Below are 17,568 nucleotides of genomic sequence, written 5' to 3'. Positions count from 1 at the left end.
TTAGGTTAAATATATTTAAATGCGGACAATGACCAGTACAAGTCTGATCACTGCACCTTTAATTCATAGTAGCCCCAAACTGGAAACGACGGAGACATCCATCAATGAGAGAGCACGGGGCCATCAAACCGGGGTGCAACCAAAGAATGGAAAACTCCTCAGCCAGCAATGAAAGGGAACAAGCTACTCATCCAAGCCACACCACAACATGGACCAATGTCACCTCGGAGTACATACTTATGCCTCCATGTATATGAAGTTCAAGAACAACTAAAACTAATCTATGGTGAGGGAAGTCAGAATAGTGGCTGCCAACAGGGGACGGTCTTGACAGGAAGCAAATAGAGGGAACCTCCTCGGGTGATGGGAACTCATTATATCCTGATCTGGGTGCAGTCACATGGGTGTCTGTATAGGGAAAAATGCACCCGGAGGTACCCTTAATATTTGTTCAAATTAATGTATGTCACCTATGCATCCGTTAAATCATGGAAGTTAAAAAAAAATTAATTCATTTAAGGGAAAATACTAACTAGCAGTTTAGGGGTTCTGATGATATGGCCAAAAAGCAAAAGCAAACAAGACAAACCCCAGCGACTGAAGGTGGGAGACGTATCTGCGTTAAGTGCTGGGCAGTGCGGTTTTACTCGGTTTCCCCCTCTCATAGGCGCCAGATAACATACAGGACGGACGCCTAGTGAAACCTGAATTTCAGACGAATAAACAAATACTTTTTTCTAGTATAAGTATGACCCATGCGATATTTGGGACGTACTTACGCTAGGACATTTATTTGTTTGTTTAGCTTTGACTCGTTGTTTATCAGAAATGCGAATTTAATCGGGTGTCCTGTGTTTTTATTTGCCAAATCTGGCAAGCCTGTCCTCTCGGGGACCCCGCCCCGTCTCGCAGCCCAGTGCCCACCGCAGGCGGGAGCGCCCAGCGCGGTGCAGTCACGCCGGGCGCAGCCTGGCAACGCGGCCACAAAGGGAGCCCGGGAGGCGGAATCTTTCCACATGCCTGATCAATGGGGGCGCGGAGACGGCGGTGCAAACAGGCCTGAGACAGCCGCACAAAGAGGAGGCCCCTCGGCCGCTCCCGCCTTCCATTGATCCGGGCCCTTTGTGGCTCGGACAACGGGGGCGCGGGAGGCGCCTCGCAGGGACTTGGCCGTTCTCGTTAGGGGGAGAAAGCCCAGGAGGACCCATGCCCCACCAGCCCACCCCACCGGTTCACCCTCCTGCGGGCTCCAGGTCTGAGGTCCGGGGGTGTCCACATCCCCTCTGGAGCACAGGGCAGGGCGCAGGGTGGTGTGGGGCCAGGCCAAGGAGGGTCCTGTATTCCAGAAAAGTCTGCAGCCTGCCAGTGGGGCCAGCCATCCAGCTCTGGCTTCCTGAGGACCCCCCAGTCTGCCCTGGCAGGCTTTTCTATCCCCCTGGTTACAGGCAAGACTTGCACAGTCTTTATTTTATTTTTTGTTTATTGAGCAAATATTTATTGAGCATTTGCTCCAAGAGGTTCCCACTCTCTCCTGCTCCTATGGCCACTTAGAGTGGCCAATTCCTTCTCAAGCATCACCTCTCTGGGAAAGCATCCCTGACCCCTCTCCCACCCCCAGATTGGGTAGGGAGTCTTCCCCCCCACCCCCCATCTCTCTCTGTGCCTTCCAGTTCCCTACTCTTCAGGATAGGAACAGCTATCAATTCTTGGACATTTGCTGCGCACAGTGTCAGGTAGGAAACGTCTCCTGCCTTCTTTCATTCTCTCACAGCCCTTCAGGGTGGAGTTTCAGGGTGCACCCTAGTTTCCAGAGGCGGTAACTGAAGTGGGGTATGTGAAGGCGGTCACCCAAGGTCACACAGCTAGCAAAAAGCAGAGTGGGGATTTGAACCCAGGCATTCGATTCCAGAGCTTGGGCTCTTCACCACCCCAAGTCCTAGGCTTGGTGCAGTATCCGTTACTACGGCCCAGCGTGTGCACCGTTGATGTGTAACTTGCCCCATCAGAACATATACTGTGCTGTATTGGGCCTATTTGCCCATTTTCTTCTGATTGCTCTGTGACCTTAGCACCCAGCACAAGGAAGGTGCCCAAGGTATAATTGTTGATCTGAACTAGTGGGTTTGAGAAGCATTTTGCTAGTCCTTGAATCTGATACAGTTTCTGCCCACAAATGAACTTGAAATCAGACACTCCAATAGTATAAGAAGGGTTGCGGGGCTCTGAAGTCTGGTGCAGTTTTCCCCTCTTCTTTTTAAAAAATCAGACTCCTTGAGATAGAACTTACATGCATAAAATGCACCCATTTTAAGCGCGTCCAGTTCAGTGAGCACGATTACACCCGGGTAACTACTACTACTGTCAAATGTAAAACATTTCTATCTCCCCAAAAAGTTCCTGTGCGCCCTTTGCAGTCAATGCCTACCTTCCCACCCCACCCCTCCCACCCCCAGCCCCGTTCCCAGGCAACCACTGATCTGCTTTCTGTCACTATAGGTTAGTTTGCATTTTTCTAGAATTTCATGTAAATGAAATCATACAATGTGTATTCTTTCGTGTCTGGCTTTTTTCCTTTAACATGCAGTTTGGAGATTTATCCATGCTGTTGAATGATTCCCCCCTTGAGGTTTCAAATCCCTTCTCTGTTCCTGACCCCTTTGAGCTTCAGCTTCTTCGTATATAAAATGAGGGTGAATGCTGTGAAGTTGAGTGGAGAGATGTCTGCAGAGTGCACAGGACCTGTACACAGCAGACACACAGGAATATGTTCTAGATTAGTCTGGCTTTTCTAGTATACTGCGAGTTCTGTGATGTGGTAGGCACAAGATCTGCACACAGTAGGCATTCGATAAATGCTTTTGATTAGCACAACTTTCTAGCTGTAAGCTCCATGAGGACTGGGACTTTATCCATTCTGTTCACTGCTCTCCACCAATGGCAATGGTTACCATTTATTACAGATGGTGAATCCAGAGGCTCAGAGAGGTACAGCAACTTGCCCAACATCACACAGCCATAAAGAGCCAGAGTTGGGACTGAACAAGGGCAGCCTAGTCCTGGGGTCCTTACTCTTTTTAGTTAATTGAAAATGTGTGGGGTCCTTACCCTAAATCACTGTGTTAAACTCCCTAATGAGTAATTTTTTTATTTCTCTCACAATGTCCCTGAACTTTCTCTTTCTGTCACTCTCATCCTTTACTGACTTCCCTTGGAGGCAGCATGATGTAGAAAAGAACAACCATACTACTATTATAGATTTGGGGGGTTTATGTGCCAGGCAGTATTCTAAGCACCTCACATATACTCATGTAATTCACCAACCACTCTGTAAAGTAGGTTCTGTGTTTCTCCCCATTTTACAGGTCAGGAAACTGGAAGGTAGCTCTGTGGTTTTGGAGTCAGGATGTCCTCCTTCTTTTTTTTTTTAATGTTTATTTATTTATTTTGAGAGAGAGAAGAAACAGAGAGAGAGAGAGTAGGGCGAGGGGCAGAGAGAGAGAGAGAGAGAGAGAGAATTACAAGCAGGTTCCTCGCTGTCAGCGTGGAGCCTGACATGAGGCTCAATCTCAGGAACCATGAGATCATGACCTGAACTGAAATCAAGAGTCAGATGCTTAACTGACTGAGCCACCCAGGCACCCCTAAGATGTCCTCCTTATGAAGCCCAGCTTGGCTGTACTTTCCATGGGACTTGGGCAAATGTGTTCCCCTTGTCAGCTCTTCCCCAGAGCCCCTCCTTGACCTGCCATTTTTCTGGACACATCACTCTGACCCCTCAGCAGGGTTGTCTCTTCCTGCTGATTCTAACTTTTTTTTCTTCCCCACTCAGTCTAACCCTGCGCCTTAGCAGGCCCAGGCTGCAATTTCAAAAGGAGTTGAGTTCCTTCTGGAAAGGGCCTGGGACCAAGCCCCTTCCCTCCCTCTCTTCCCATAAATACCCCCTGTGTGCAGTGCCCAGGGGCCCGAGGGAGCCAGGCAGCTGACCTGTAATTAGAAACTTTTCTCCCTTCCCCAGCCGGGAGGAGGGAGGGCCAGAGTCTGGGCCAGCCATTTTGTTTGTCATGAATTATTCAGGAGATGGGAAGTGGAGTTGAGAGGGCCCCTCTGCTGACCAGACATCTCAGGCCCTGCCCAACGCAGCCTAAACCACCCAGTGCTGTCCCTCTCACCATTTCAGACTCAGAGAATAAACAACCGGTGTGCCAGGCAAATTTGCAGAGGCGGTTTTCATGAGGGAGGTTTGTTCTCCAGCGGAGGGGAGCGAGGGGGACTTACCCAAGGTCACAAAGCTAGGAAGAGGACAGCTGAGCTGGGATTCAAACCCGGGAGGAAGAGAGGAGAAGGAGCCCAGCAGGCTGGCCAGGAAGGTGGAAGGTGCCTTCCTTTCTCTCCTTGCTGTGCCCCTTGCTACATCTCTGGGATGGGAAGGGAAATAATGCAGAGGGAACAAACTTCATGGGACACCGGTGGGATGACAGGCAGGCATTACTTCTCACGTAATGTAATCCTCACAACCCTCTGAGGAAGATGTTATTATGATCATTCTATGGATTCAGAAACTAAGGCTTAGAGAGATTAATGGAGTTTATTCGAGGATGCATGCAACCGGTTAGTGGCCAAACAGAAGCTCAAACCTAACACAATCCCTCCACGGCACGTTCTTTCTCCACTACCCCTGGTGGGTGGGAGGGCAAGTGGACCAAGGAATCCAAGCTCTTAAACTCACAATGATCTTTGGATCAGACTTCCCTTGTTGTCAAACCTCTCAGTATCCATGGCACTAGGTCCACTGCGCTGCTCCAGGACAAGCCCTCTGAGAACCATGAATGACTCTCAGGGAGCGTCAGGATGCTATCTGCCATCCCACACCAGGTAGCCTCTTCAAGGTAGCCCTTTAGAAGGCTCAGAGCTTCCTCTGAGGAAGCTGGCAATTCTGAGAGACAGACCAGCTCTAAATGTGGTTCCCAGAGAGGCTAAGAGCGCAGGATTGGGAAAAGGACGGCCTGTTGCACTCCTTACGATCTCTATGAACTTGGGCCAGTTTCTTAGATACTCTAAGCATCAGTTTGCCCATTGGGGAAGTTAGATGATGATAAGGAATAAATATGAATATTAAGTATGATAATGTGAGAATGAATACAATAATGCCTATAAAGCATTTAGCGTAATACCTGGCACATTGTGAGTGCTCAATAAGAGCTAGCTATTATTATTATTCATTATTATTATTATTCCTGATGACAGCTTCTCCTTAAGCATGGTTAACAGAGAGGCAGGAACTACCAGATGGTGAACATGTGTTGTCTTCTGGAAAAAGCACCCCAGCTTCCCTGGGGAAATCTCTTTCCCCAGTATCAGTCTCTGTACCTTGGGTGGGACTTATTTCACCTCTGTGATCCAGTCTGACTAAAGGATTGGATGAAAAATGGGGCATGTGACCCAATGACAGCCAATCAGAGGGAACCCTGAGATTTTTAGCTGGAGACAGGCAATCTCTTTTCCACCGGGAGAAGAAAGCAAGCCTGGAGCTTCTGAGGGCCATCTTGTCACCCTGGGGACGAGCATGTGTGCCTGAGAACAAAGCCACAGAAGAAGGCAGAGCCAAGACATGGCAAGGATGCCAACTGAACTCTTGGAATGCCTAGATCCAGTTGTGAGCCACTAATAATAATTTTTGTTCACTTGCATTTGTTCGAATTCTCTATTGCTTACAACCAAAGTTTTGACTAAATATGCCAATGATTCTCTCTCTCTCTCTCTACATATATATATATATATATATATATATATATATATATATAATTAAAATGACAGTGTGTGTTGAAGACTCACTTCTAATTATTACTTTTGTTTTACAAACTTAGGTCAAGAGAGAATGTCGAGTAAGACTTTAAGATTCACAACACCTAGGTACAAATTATGGGCCTTTAACTCACTAAACTTATACTGTCATGGAGTCACAGACTTAGAGTCATGGCTTGGCTTTAACCATGGTTTTCCTTTCTGCTTTCAGGAAAACATTTAATTTCCACTCTGGGCGTAGTCTATCCCAGCTTCCTTGTGGTGCGCTGTTTCTGTCTGCCTTTTGTCTGCATGCTGGTGGTGTCAGAGCCGGTAACTATCTGTTTACAGTTTCAGACAGAAGCATTAATTGCCTTTTGAACCTCCCATTTTCCTCTAAGAGCTCCCCCCTCGACTGTCTCAACCGTCTCACCTGTATTTCTTTCTGCACAGAGAAATGTCTATTTTTTTCATAAAATCTGACCACCTGCAAATCCCTACATATTCTCTTGTGAGCAGGCAACATGAGAGAAAAGCATGTAAGCAGCAAAATATCTGTGTTGAGCAGAGTTTACAGGACAAGCTGTCGCAGCCCAGAAGCTTCTAGGCTGTACAAGAAGGCAGCTGTGGTGTGGTAGGAAGAACATTGGAGTTGAGTGAGATCAACATTTGAAATCTGGTTTTGTGGCTCATTTGCTGTGTGCTCTGGGGCAGGTCACTTCATTTGCTGAGCCTCGGTTTCCTTATCTATAAAATGGGCGTGACAGTACTGGCTTCACAAGGTTAGCTAACATAGCTACTTGACATAAGCACTTTCCTCTGGAAAAGCACTTTCCTCTGCCCTTTCCTGGCCTAGTGTGGGTTCAAAATAATATGAAACAAGCACTTATTGAAGGCTTACTATGGGCTCAGCTTTATTTCAAGCATGTGGTCAGCCTTACGATAAACCCTATGAAGTAGTTACTGTTATTAAACTCTCATTTTACGGGAGAGGATGTAGAGGATCAGAGAGGGTAGGTAAGCTGCTGATGTCACACAGTTAAAAGACAAAGCTGAGATTCAAACCCAACAGTTTTACTCCACAGCCTTTTCCCACTCATTACTATATGGCCCCCACTGAGGTAAAAGATACCACCCTCACTGGAGGCCAGGCAGGACCAAAGGCTGGCGTTGCTTCCTTTGATGCAAAACACATCATTCTCTGACTTCCCTGTCCCACTTACCAACTCTACTCCACAGAGAGCCTGATGTCCCCATAGTCTAGACCTTACCTACTCTTGAGAGCCATGGTGGGAATAAGGAAATGGCAATTTGGCTTTTGAATCCAAATCCTGCACCACCACCCCCACTGCTGCTACATGCACACGCTCATTCCTCCTGTGTACCAGCAGGAAAGAGGAGAAACCCAGGAGAAGTGTCCTGTGGGAACCTGAATGGGGGACTCCATGTGCACATACACCCCCACATGCCTTGCTCGGTCACCCTCGTGGTGGCAGGGCACGTGCTAACCATGCACCCATGCAGTCACACTCACAGTGACCCCACAGGTACATGAGTGCACGTGTGACCCCACAGGTACATGCATCCCCCCTTCACACCCTCACATCCCCACCCACCCTACCCCGCGCTGAATTCCCGTGCTTGGTCAGAACCTCATTAGGCAGTGCGGTATAGTAGCCAAGTGCATACACTCTAGCTCCTGGCTGCTGGATTTGAATCCTGGTTCTGCCATCTACCAGCTGTGTGACTTTGGGCACATCCTCTCCCTTTTGTGTGCCTCAATTTCCCCATCTGCAAATGGGAGTAATAAATAGTACCTACTCCCTGAGAGTGTTATCAGCGCAGGGTGAACAGCCTTGAAGTGATGTTGTATCCTTTATCTAATAGGCCAGGTTCCCAGGAAACAGACTCAGAGATGGAGATTAGCATGCAGAACTGTATTAGGAGGTGCTCTTGGGTCAACACCTGTGGAATGGAAGGGAAGGAAACAGGAATAGGTAGAGGCCGTAATGTGGTCTCAGTGGAGGTTTCAGTCACCCCAGTGGAGGCTCTGAAGCGAAGATGGTCCATCAGAGTTGGCTCGAGCCGACCTAAGGGAGCTGAGTATTTATACCTGTGTCAAAGATAAGAGCTGTCTGTCCTGAGAAGGCAAAATGACCTCAGTGCGATAGCTCCCTCCTTCAACTATGGGCAAGCCACATACGGGGACTCAGCGGTGAGCTCTCAGCTACCCACATCTCCAGCAGCTAGGGAAATGCATGGGGACCAGGGCAGTGCACACAGCATCTGTTACACAGCTCCCCAAACCACAGTCAAGGGAGTCTACTTTCCCTCCTCTCTTCACTGGACTCCAAACAAAGACCGTGAAAACAGTGAATCGAGGAACAGGAGCCTCAACTTTCCCTGAGTTGGCCACCAAACCACACTGTTGGCTTTCGCCCCTGTATTCCACAGCACCTTATTCAAACTCAGGATCTCATTTAGCACATCCTTGAATAATAATAAGTGGTGCTATGAACCGGTTCTAAATACTTTAAATGGATTAATTCATTTAACGCTTACTACAACCCTATGAGACGGATATAATATTGTTATCTGCACTTTACAGATGAGGAAACTAAGACACACAGAGGCTAGGTGATTTGCCTAAGGTCACACAATTTATATGTGGTGGAGCCAAGATACAGAGAGTCTGATTCCAGAATTCAGTCTTAACCAGAATGCTCCTGTGATTATTGGTTACTGTTAACATGGATGATGGATATCCATGGATATCCCATGGATGGACAGAAGGATGGACAGATGGATGGATGAAGAGAAGGACTGGCAAATGAATAGCTAAATTAATGGATATATGAATGCATGAATGAATGGATGGACAGATGGATGGATGGATGGATGGATGGATGGATGGATGGATACCTACTGTCCTGGTCTTCCTGGAATTTTCCATTCCATTAGTTGCCCCTCCATCCTTGGCATCAGAGCATCTGGATCCATACAAGCAGGGAGCACAGCCCAGCCCTGAGCAAGGAAGACAGATCTAGATCTTCACCTCCTGGGGCTCTGACCTTCAGCCAAGGGATGATGGGACAATGTGACAGAAGGAGAGGTCAGAGGAATGGCAGAATTCCAGGCTTGCCAGCTCTGTGGCCTGTGGAGAGTCTCTCTCTCTCTCTCTCTCTCTCTCTCTCTCTCTCTCTCTCTGCCACAGAGGCTCATCTGTAAAATGCAGTGGCTACAACTTCTAGGCCAGATTCCCTACAATTCTTTGAACTGGGAACTCAGAGACTAGGGTATTTATTTTTCTCTTACCTGAGGGGATCAGCTGATTCCAATGCATTTCTTCCAGACATCATCTCCTTCTCCCCTGTCTCTTTTCGCAGTCTTCTCTCAGAATGCACTCCTTCTTTGAGCACTTTCTGTCTCCTCTTCACTCATCTCTTTTCTATTCATCTTAATACTTCATACTCCAAACCATGGAATGGCCATGGCTGAACATGCACTGGGGCTGCCCGATTTCCTCCCTGCCTGGGCATGTGGGTGCTTAACTGCTGTTTCCGGTTTTTTTGTTTTTTTTTTTTAATGATGGACAGGCAGCACCCAGCCCTGGAGGGGAGACACACAGCTGGAGCTGTGGTTCTGAGAGACTCTGAATCTTGTTGGAACCCAGAATCCCCACAGGAAGATTTTCTAATACAAAGAATTTTGGAGTGCCTTCAGTCCCCACTCCCTGGATTAGCGCCCTGTGAGCAGACAATGGAGCATAGTGGGAAAAAGTCCAGCAATTTGAGCTAGGCTACTCCTCTGGGCAACTCACATCCCCTTTTTTGCTTCAGTTTTTCTATCTATAAAATGAGAGTTTGATCAGTCTATAAATTTATGCAAAGGGAAACAGATGGCTTGATTCAAATTTCAGCCATGCCACTTACCAGCTATGTGACATTGGGAAATATAGTTACCTCTTTAAGCCTCAGTTTCTTCATCTGTAAAGTGGGGATGATGAGACCACCCACCCTTAGGGTTCTTGTGAGAAGTAAATGAGATAATGCATGTAAAGTGCGAAGCACAAAATGTGTACTTGGCAATTGGTCCTAGTTGGTGCCATGTTAGGAGAGAAAGAAAGGGGAGGGGTGCCTGGGTGGCTCAGTCAGTAAACGTCCAACTTTGGCTCAGGTCATGATCTCACAGTTCATGGGTTCTAGCTCCATGTCGGGCTCTGTGCTGACAGCTCAGAGACTGGAGCCTGCTTCAGATTCTGTGTCTCCTTCTCTCTCTGCTCCTTCCCTGCTCATGCTCTCTCTCTCAAAAATAACTAAACATTAAACAAAATTTTTTTAAGAAAAAGAGAAGAAAGGGGAAAGCTGCAGCAGACAGGCAGAGATATAAATTCCAGGGGTTCCCACCCAATATTACCAAGGTGAACCCTCCCCTTCCCATCTTTTCTTCTCCTCCAGAATGCCTCTGTCCACCATACACTGGAGAAACAACTGAACAATGCTGGTTAATAGCCTGAGAAATAGGAGAGCTTGACTGGCTCAGTCAGTAGAGCATGCATTGCTTGATCTCAGAGTTGTGAGTTCGAGCCCCATGTCGGGTATAAAGACTACATAAAATAAAATCCTAAAAAAGAAAGTCTGAAAAATAGACCTACCCTTTAGCCTAGTAACTCCAGTGTCAGATGGGAGGACATTATTTGACATAGAGGAAAAAGTGTAAGTATAAAGTATTCATCTGAGTTGTTTATAATCACAAAAACTTGGAAACAACGCAGCAATCATTAAGAGGGGAATGTCTGAGTGAAGGATTTTTTGTTTATTGCTGGGATATTTTGTAACTATTAAAATTATATCTGTGAATAATAATAACATGGAAAAGCATATAAAAATGTGAGAATGAATTAAAGAAAAACACAAATTTACATATACAGAAGGAATGGCGTAAAAAAAGCAAAAACAAAATCAACTCCCCAAAGAAAATGCTGCAGGGGAGCAAAGTTGATACACTAAAGAATGTAAACAGTGGTTATTTCTGAATAGCAGGGTTTGAGTGGTATTCATTTTCTAACTTTTCTACAAATGCATCGTTTGTGTATATTTTCCATTAGTATATTTTTTTAAAGTTAACAAAATATATTTAGAAATAAAACTAGAAGGAAATAAACCAAAATGTTAACAGTGTTTCTCTTTGGATGGTATAGGGGATTGTGTTTTCTTTAATCAATGCTGTATTTCTTTAATGAACTTTGTGTTTATTTAGTGAACACTGTATTTTCCTTAATAAACATCTACTAGAATTATATATAACTAGCCCCCATTTTTATTATTTTTTTAAAATTACAATTGTATGCTCACATTAAGAGAAAAATTCAATCAGTTCACAAAGGTATAAGGTGAAAAGTAAAAGTTCTTGACCCCTCTTTACCCTTTATTCCTTCCCCCAAAGTAACTTTTACCAGATTCATATGTGTTCTTCCAGAAATTTTCTGTGCATATACACTTAGATATGATTATCCACTTATATATATAGATCATAAATATATGTATATATAAATATATCAGAGAGCGAGATTCACAGTATAAATTATTCTGAAACTTGCTTTGTTATTCAATGCAGTATACATTTGGGGATATCTTTACATGTATGATATTCTTATAATGACTACAAAACATTCTACTGTAATGTTACATGATTATTTAATTAATCAACCATCAAGGTTGATGATGAACATCAAGATTGTTGCTAGCTTATGCGTCTATAAACACTGCTACAATGAATGTATTTGTTTATACTATTTACCTGTTCCCACCGCTGTAGAATATTTTAGATGTGGAATTGCTGGGGCCCAAGGGTTTGTGTATTTTTAAATGTCAAGATATTGCCATCCAGTAACATAAATATATAAGATACATGAAAAGACAAATGGAAAAAAAAGTCAACATGTTAAGTTGTGCCCAAATGGAACAAACAGCAAAAAAGTTGTGCCCAAAAGTGCACAGAAGCGTGCAAAACACACAAAAATATGACGAAAGAAATAAATCATCAAAGGTCTTATGCCTCAATTTGAAAAGTGACTTTCTTTGGGTGCGATCATGGGTTGGTTTTTATACTTCGTTTTCTCAGTGTTTTACACTGAATATGAATTTCTTTTCTCGTCAGAAAACGGTATCACAGGCATTATGGAAAGTATCTTTTTTAATTACCAAAGGCAACACACAGTCGTTGTAACAAGTCAAAAATAAAGAAGGGTGTTATAAAAAAGGTTACTAATGTCCCTGTCCTCATCTCCAAATTCATTCTCTAAGGTAAACAACGTTCAGGGCCCAGTGAGAATACGTCCATACTTTTTTTCTAGAGCATGTTATTTCTACACGGGAAAAGAATGAATAAAAGACCTTTAAAACAAAAACAAAAAAAAAAAATTTTTTTTTTTTTTTTTTTTTTTTAAATTTAAGGCCTCCCCTGGCCCTTTCGCAGACCATCGCTCCCTACCTCCCACTCCGCCAAGCCGTTTGCCCTCTTTCCACGTCCAAACGCTTTGGCGTCAAAGAAACGCACTTGGGGCCCTGCTCCCCGGAGGCACCTGCGCCTCTGCGGTGGCCCGGGTTCAGCGGAAATCAAGGCCGAGCCCACGAAGCGCCCGCCCCGGCCGCGGCCCGACCCGGGCCCGGACGAGCCGCAGCTCCCCAGCCCGCGGAGCTAGGGGCCCAGGCCCGGCAGGCGCGGGGCTCCCGGCGAGGCCTCCCTCCGACGTGGGTGGAGTCTGCGCCGGGCCTCGCTCCCGCCCGCTTTCTCCAGGAGTAATTAAGAGTGAAATCCTCCTCCTGGTGACCCCGGTGCTCCTGGCCCGGGCTGATTTACACATGAAAGGTCTACGGAGGGCCTGGGCTTTCTCCTTTTCACATTCACAATGAGGCGCGGCCTATAAATAAAACCTCTCTGAGAAACAAGAGGCTTCAAAAAATGTCTTTGTGTGTGTGTGTGTGTGTGTGTGTGTGTGTGTGTGTTAGGGAGAGAGACGGAGAGACTCAGAGGGTGAGGGAGGGCTTGAAAGAGCTAGAACCGGGAAGGAGCGGGACATCCCAGTAACAGCTGGTGTTTATTGAGTGCTTACTGTGTACGGGGGATCCTCACATCATCCGGGTGAGAGAGACATGATGGTCCCTATTTTACAGACGGTAAGACTGAGGGTTCAGGGAGGGGAGGACGGGCCCCAGATTCCGCAGTGAATCTGGAGGTGAGCTTCGACTCAGGAAGTTGAGTGAGCAGGAGGTGCAAACGGCGTTGTCTTTCTCCATCATGATAGTGGTCCCGGCACTGTATGTATGTGTCCAAACTCATGGGACTCCATACTGAAAAGGGAGAGTTTTACTCTATGTAAAGCGTACTGTAATAACCTGACTTCTGAATGATAAAATAGAAATAAAATAAAACGAGTATAAAATCCTCCAAAGACGCTAATGTGCTTTGAGTGGGTGACGTCCCCTGAGTAAGTTTGGGGCCTCTCTGTGCCCTTGCTTCTAGGGTGGCTCTTTCCTCATTCGCCTCTATCTTCAGGCTCAGGGCCTGATACCGGGGAAATGTAGATACTGGGGAAATATTTTCCTGCTTTAACGAATGAATGCGCTAAATAATTCTCTCTACACTCATTTCTCCATCTATAAAATGAGAAATTGATGAAACACTAAGGCAAACATCTATCAACTCAGAGGTCACCTCCTCGGGAAGACTTCCAGGATTTCCTCCCACTCCTGAACTGGATCAGGTGCCTCTTCCGAGCTCTCACAGAGTCAGGTTGTATTCTCAGGCCCGTGCTGCCCCTACTGTATAGGATTTGTCTGCTTCTGTGTGTCATTCATGTGAATATACTCAGGTTCTCTGCAGTAGGGTCCAGTCTGGTTTGCTCATCTCTGTGTTCTCAGTGCCTGGCACATAGCAGGTAGAGTATCTGATGGACTAATGATTTAATGCATTTTTAAATTCTGGTCAGAGGTCCAAAATTGGGTCATGCTGGTGTTGGCGGAAGCTAAGGGAGTGTTCGAAGCAGCAGAAATGGGCCAGGGTATAGAACCAGGAATTCTGATGCCTCAGAGATTAGTTGAAAGGCCTGACTTCTAGAGCACCTAGAAAGCAATCCTGCCATGACTCCTGCAGGAAATTCGCGTCTTCTTCTCCACTAGGTGGCGGGGGTTGGGGGTGGGGGGGGGGGAGGAGAACAGCCAGACTCTGGAAGACAGGTGGTTTGGAGGGCGGGCTGGCACTGGGAGCCGCCAATCTGCCTGCGTCTGTCTGGGACTCAGGGTGTGTTGGGACACATGGGGCACATGGATATGGTCAGCTTCCAGCTCTTCTTCTTAGCTGTCATTCAGCCTCACCAAGCCTCAGTCTCCACATCTGTGTAGTGGGGAAAGTATAATTATACCTACTTCATGTTTATTCAGAAGGTGAAAGAACATAATGAGGTCAAAGTGCTTGCTATTGTGTAGCTGCTCAGAAATATTTTATTTTTTAAAAGTTTATTTATTTATTTTGACAGAGAGAGAGCAAGCAGGGGAGGGCCAGAGAGAGAGGGAGAGAGAATTCCAAGCAGGCTCTGAACTATCGGCACAGAGCCTAATGCCATAGTTGATCCCACGAACCCCGAGATCATGACCTGAGCCGGAATCATGAGTCAGACGCCTAACTGAATGATCCACCCAGGCGCCCCTGCTCAGAAATATTTTAAAACGTCACACATCTTTTCCCTTTTCTCTCATTTGCTTTTAGCCCTAATTAGAGCTGCCAGTTGAGTTCCTAATAATAATATCAACTATCCCTAACACTTATTGGGTCCCTGCGGTGTGACAGACACTGTACTGTGCATTTTACATATATTATCTCCCTTCATCTTCACAATCCTTGTAACGTAGGTTTGTTATTATTCTTATTTTCCAGAGAGGAAACAGGTTCAGAGAGGTGCAGTGACTTGTCTGAGATCACACAGCCTCTAAATGATAAACCTGGGATGTGAAACATCTGTTCATTTGAGGGTGCACCATAATCCCCTAGAGGGCTTGTTCAAACACAGATTGCTGGGCCCCACCCCTAAATTTGTGACGCAGCAGGTCTGGGGTGGAGCTTGAGAATTTGCATTTCTAGCAAGTTCCCAGGTTGATGCTGCGGCTGCTGGTTCTGCAGCGCACTTTGAGAACCGCTGCCTAATCCCAGGATTTCTCCACTGTCATTATCCCACTTAGGCATGTTGTGTCACGTCCAGCCTGTCCTATTACAATAGGCTCGATTCAAAGAATTTGAAGTCTAATACAGTTCATCTAGCACTTGGCATATGTGACTGTATATTCTTAATTAACTCTTAAAAATACTTTCACCCATTTTAAAGGTGCAAAAAAAAAAAAAAAGATCTAAAGAAGCAGAAGGAAGGACAGAATCTAGTTTGGTCTTGCAGATTACTCAGAGAATGACTTTTTGTTCTACAAGGTAGTATAGTAGAAGCTTTCTGGATTAGCTAACTCACTGGATTAAGAACTCCCTGAGACTAGTTCACCTGATTAAACAACACTCATCTTGCCTACCGCAAAACCCAGAACGATGCAATGCCCACAGCAGCTGGAGGACCCATTTCTAGTGTGACCAGCCACTAACTCCTCCTCCCGACTTAATGATGTGACTGTGTGCTTACCAAGAGTCAGGTGGGTTGGTGCTTCAATTTACTCCTGTTATTAAATCACGTAATTGTATGTGACAAATTGATAACAGAGAAGTGGGAGAAGAAAACTGATGTTTCTATAAACACAATAGAATGCTCTGGAAAGATTCTTTACAAGTTAGTTGGTACATGTCTTTATACAATTGTCCGAACGCATAGAATGCACTATACTAAGAATGAAGCCTAATGTAAACTATGGACCTTGTGTGATGATGATGTGTTAGTGTAGTTTCATCAATTGGAAGAAATGTGCTACGCTGGTGGGGGATGTTGATAGTGGAAGAGGCTATGCATGGAAAGGGGGGCAGGGAGAATATGAGCAATCCCTGTATCTTTTGCTAATAATTGCTGTGAATCTAAAACCTCTCTAAAAAACAAAATCAATAAGAAAGAAAAGAAAGAAGCAAAGCCCCAGTGTGACCCCAGCTATGATATTATCGTATAAGCAAAAAATAAACTTTTGTCATGGGCCACTGGTTGTGGGGACAGTTAGTTGGGTCAGGTGTGGCTTAGACAATGAAAGATTATTGGATGGGGAGGGGAATGGGAATAGGGGTGGAGTTCTAAAATTCTGGACAGCTGGGGCCTTCAGAGCTACATCAACTTTTAAGAAGCCCAAACTAGGGGGCACCTGGGTGGCTCAGTTGGTCAAGTGACCGACTTGATTTCCACTCAGGTCATGATCTCATGGTTCATAAGAGAGATCAAGCCCCAAGTCCCGAGTTGGGCTCTGTGCTGACAGCATGGAGCCTGCTTGGGATTCTCTCTCTTCCTCTGTCTCTCTCTCAAAATAAATAATTAAAACTCTGACGACAACAACAACAACAACAAAAAGCCCAAACTAGAACTCAGGGGAGTGGTTCACGTAAGAAGGATGTGGGGAAACTCTAACCAGCTGGCTCATATCCTATCGGGCTCAAAGACAAGGCTTTGGGGGTGCCTGGGTGGCTCAGTCGGTTGAGCGTCCGACTTCAGCTCGGGTCATGATCTCACACTCCGTGAGTTCGAGCCCCGCGTCGGGCTCTGTGCTGACAGCTCAGGGCCTAGAGCCTGCTTCAGATTCTGTGTCTCCCTCTCTCTTTGTTCCTCCCCTGCTCATACTCTCTCAAAAATAAATAAATATTAAAAAAAAATTTTTAAAAAGACAAGGCTTTGGCCCTACATCAAAAGATTGGTGAATGAATATATAACAATAGGTTTTTACATTAAGATAGAATATTTAAGAGTTGTATTATTTTGATCATTTCCTGTTTCAATGGACTTTCTCAATAAATGTGGGGCGCCTGGGTGGCGCCGTCGGTTAAGCGTCCGACTTCAGCCAGGTCACGATCTCGCGGTCCGTGAGTTCGAGCCCCACGTCGGGCTCTGGGCTGATGGCTCGGAGCCTGGAGCCTGTTTCCCATTCTGTGTCTCCCTCTCTCTGCCCCTCCCCGTTCATGCTCTGTCTCTCTCTGTCCCAAAAATAAATAAAAAACGTTGAAAAAAAAATTTAAAATAGTTTAAAAAAAATAAAAATAAAAATAAAAATAAAATAAATAAATGTAACAACTTCTCATGTGATCAGATTGGGTAAGAGCTCCTACTACTGAGTATTTTTTATTAGAAAAAAGAGGGAGGAGATTGTGCAGTTCTTAATTATTTATTGATTTCTATTTCCTCTCTCTCCAGCCAAAAATATCTAATATTGGCACAGCACTTTGCAGTTTATAAAACACTTCCAAGTCTATTTATTTCTCACAACTACTCTGGACAGCAGGAGTTTTTAGCCTCTTTCTACAGGTTGGGATAATGAGGTTCAGAAAAGGGAAACAAAGGCTTTGAGTAAAGTAGGGCATTCAAACTGGGGCAAGAACTTAGACTTAATCGAAGAGCCTAACTTACTCCTAGGGCATTGTGTTAGCAAAGGAATCAGAATACGAGCCCTAAGCCTTTAACAGTTGAGAAGAAGATGCCTTGGGGTGGGAGGTAGGGGTTAAGGAATAGAGACTGTGCTTGGTTTGCTTCTGGATCCTGGCACATAGTAGGCCCTTGGAAAATATTCAAGGCTTGTTTGAAGAGATGAGGAATGAATGAACAAATGG

The 17,568-nt window shown here is 45.4% G+C and overlaps 1 long non-coding RNA gene across 1 annotated transcript; it reads left to right on the top strand.

Annotated features, from left to right (window-relative positions):
* Nucleotides 1-876: 876 nt before the first annotated feature.
* Nucleotides 877-12,731, top strand: LOC131489229 (uncharacterized). The gene is made up of 2 exons (XR_009250436.1): nt 877-1,733; nt 12,237-12,731. It is a non-coding gene; the product is annotated as an uncharacterized LOC131489229 (long non-coding RNA).
* The last annotated feature ends 4,837 nt before the right edge of the window (nt 12,732-17,568 follow it).

The sequence above is a fragment of the Neofelis nebulosa genome, chromosome 11 (assembly GCF_028018385.1).
Source record: "Neofelis nebulosa isolate mNeoNeb1 chromosome 11, mNeoNeb1.pri, whole genome shotgun sequence".
Classification (NCBI taxonomy): domain Eukaryota; kingdom Metazoa; phylum Chordata; class Mammalia; order Carnivora; family Felidae; genus Neofelis; species Neofelis nebulosa.
The sequence above is the reverse complement of the archived record's forward strand: the minus strand, read 5'-3'. Positions and strand labels throughout refer to the sequence as shown.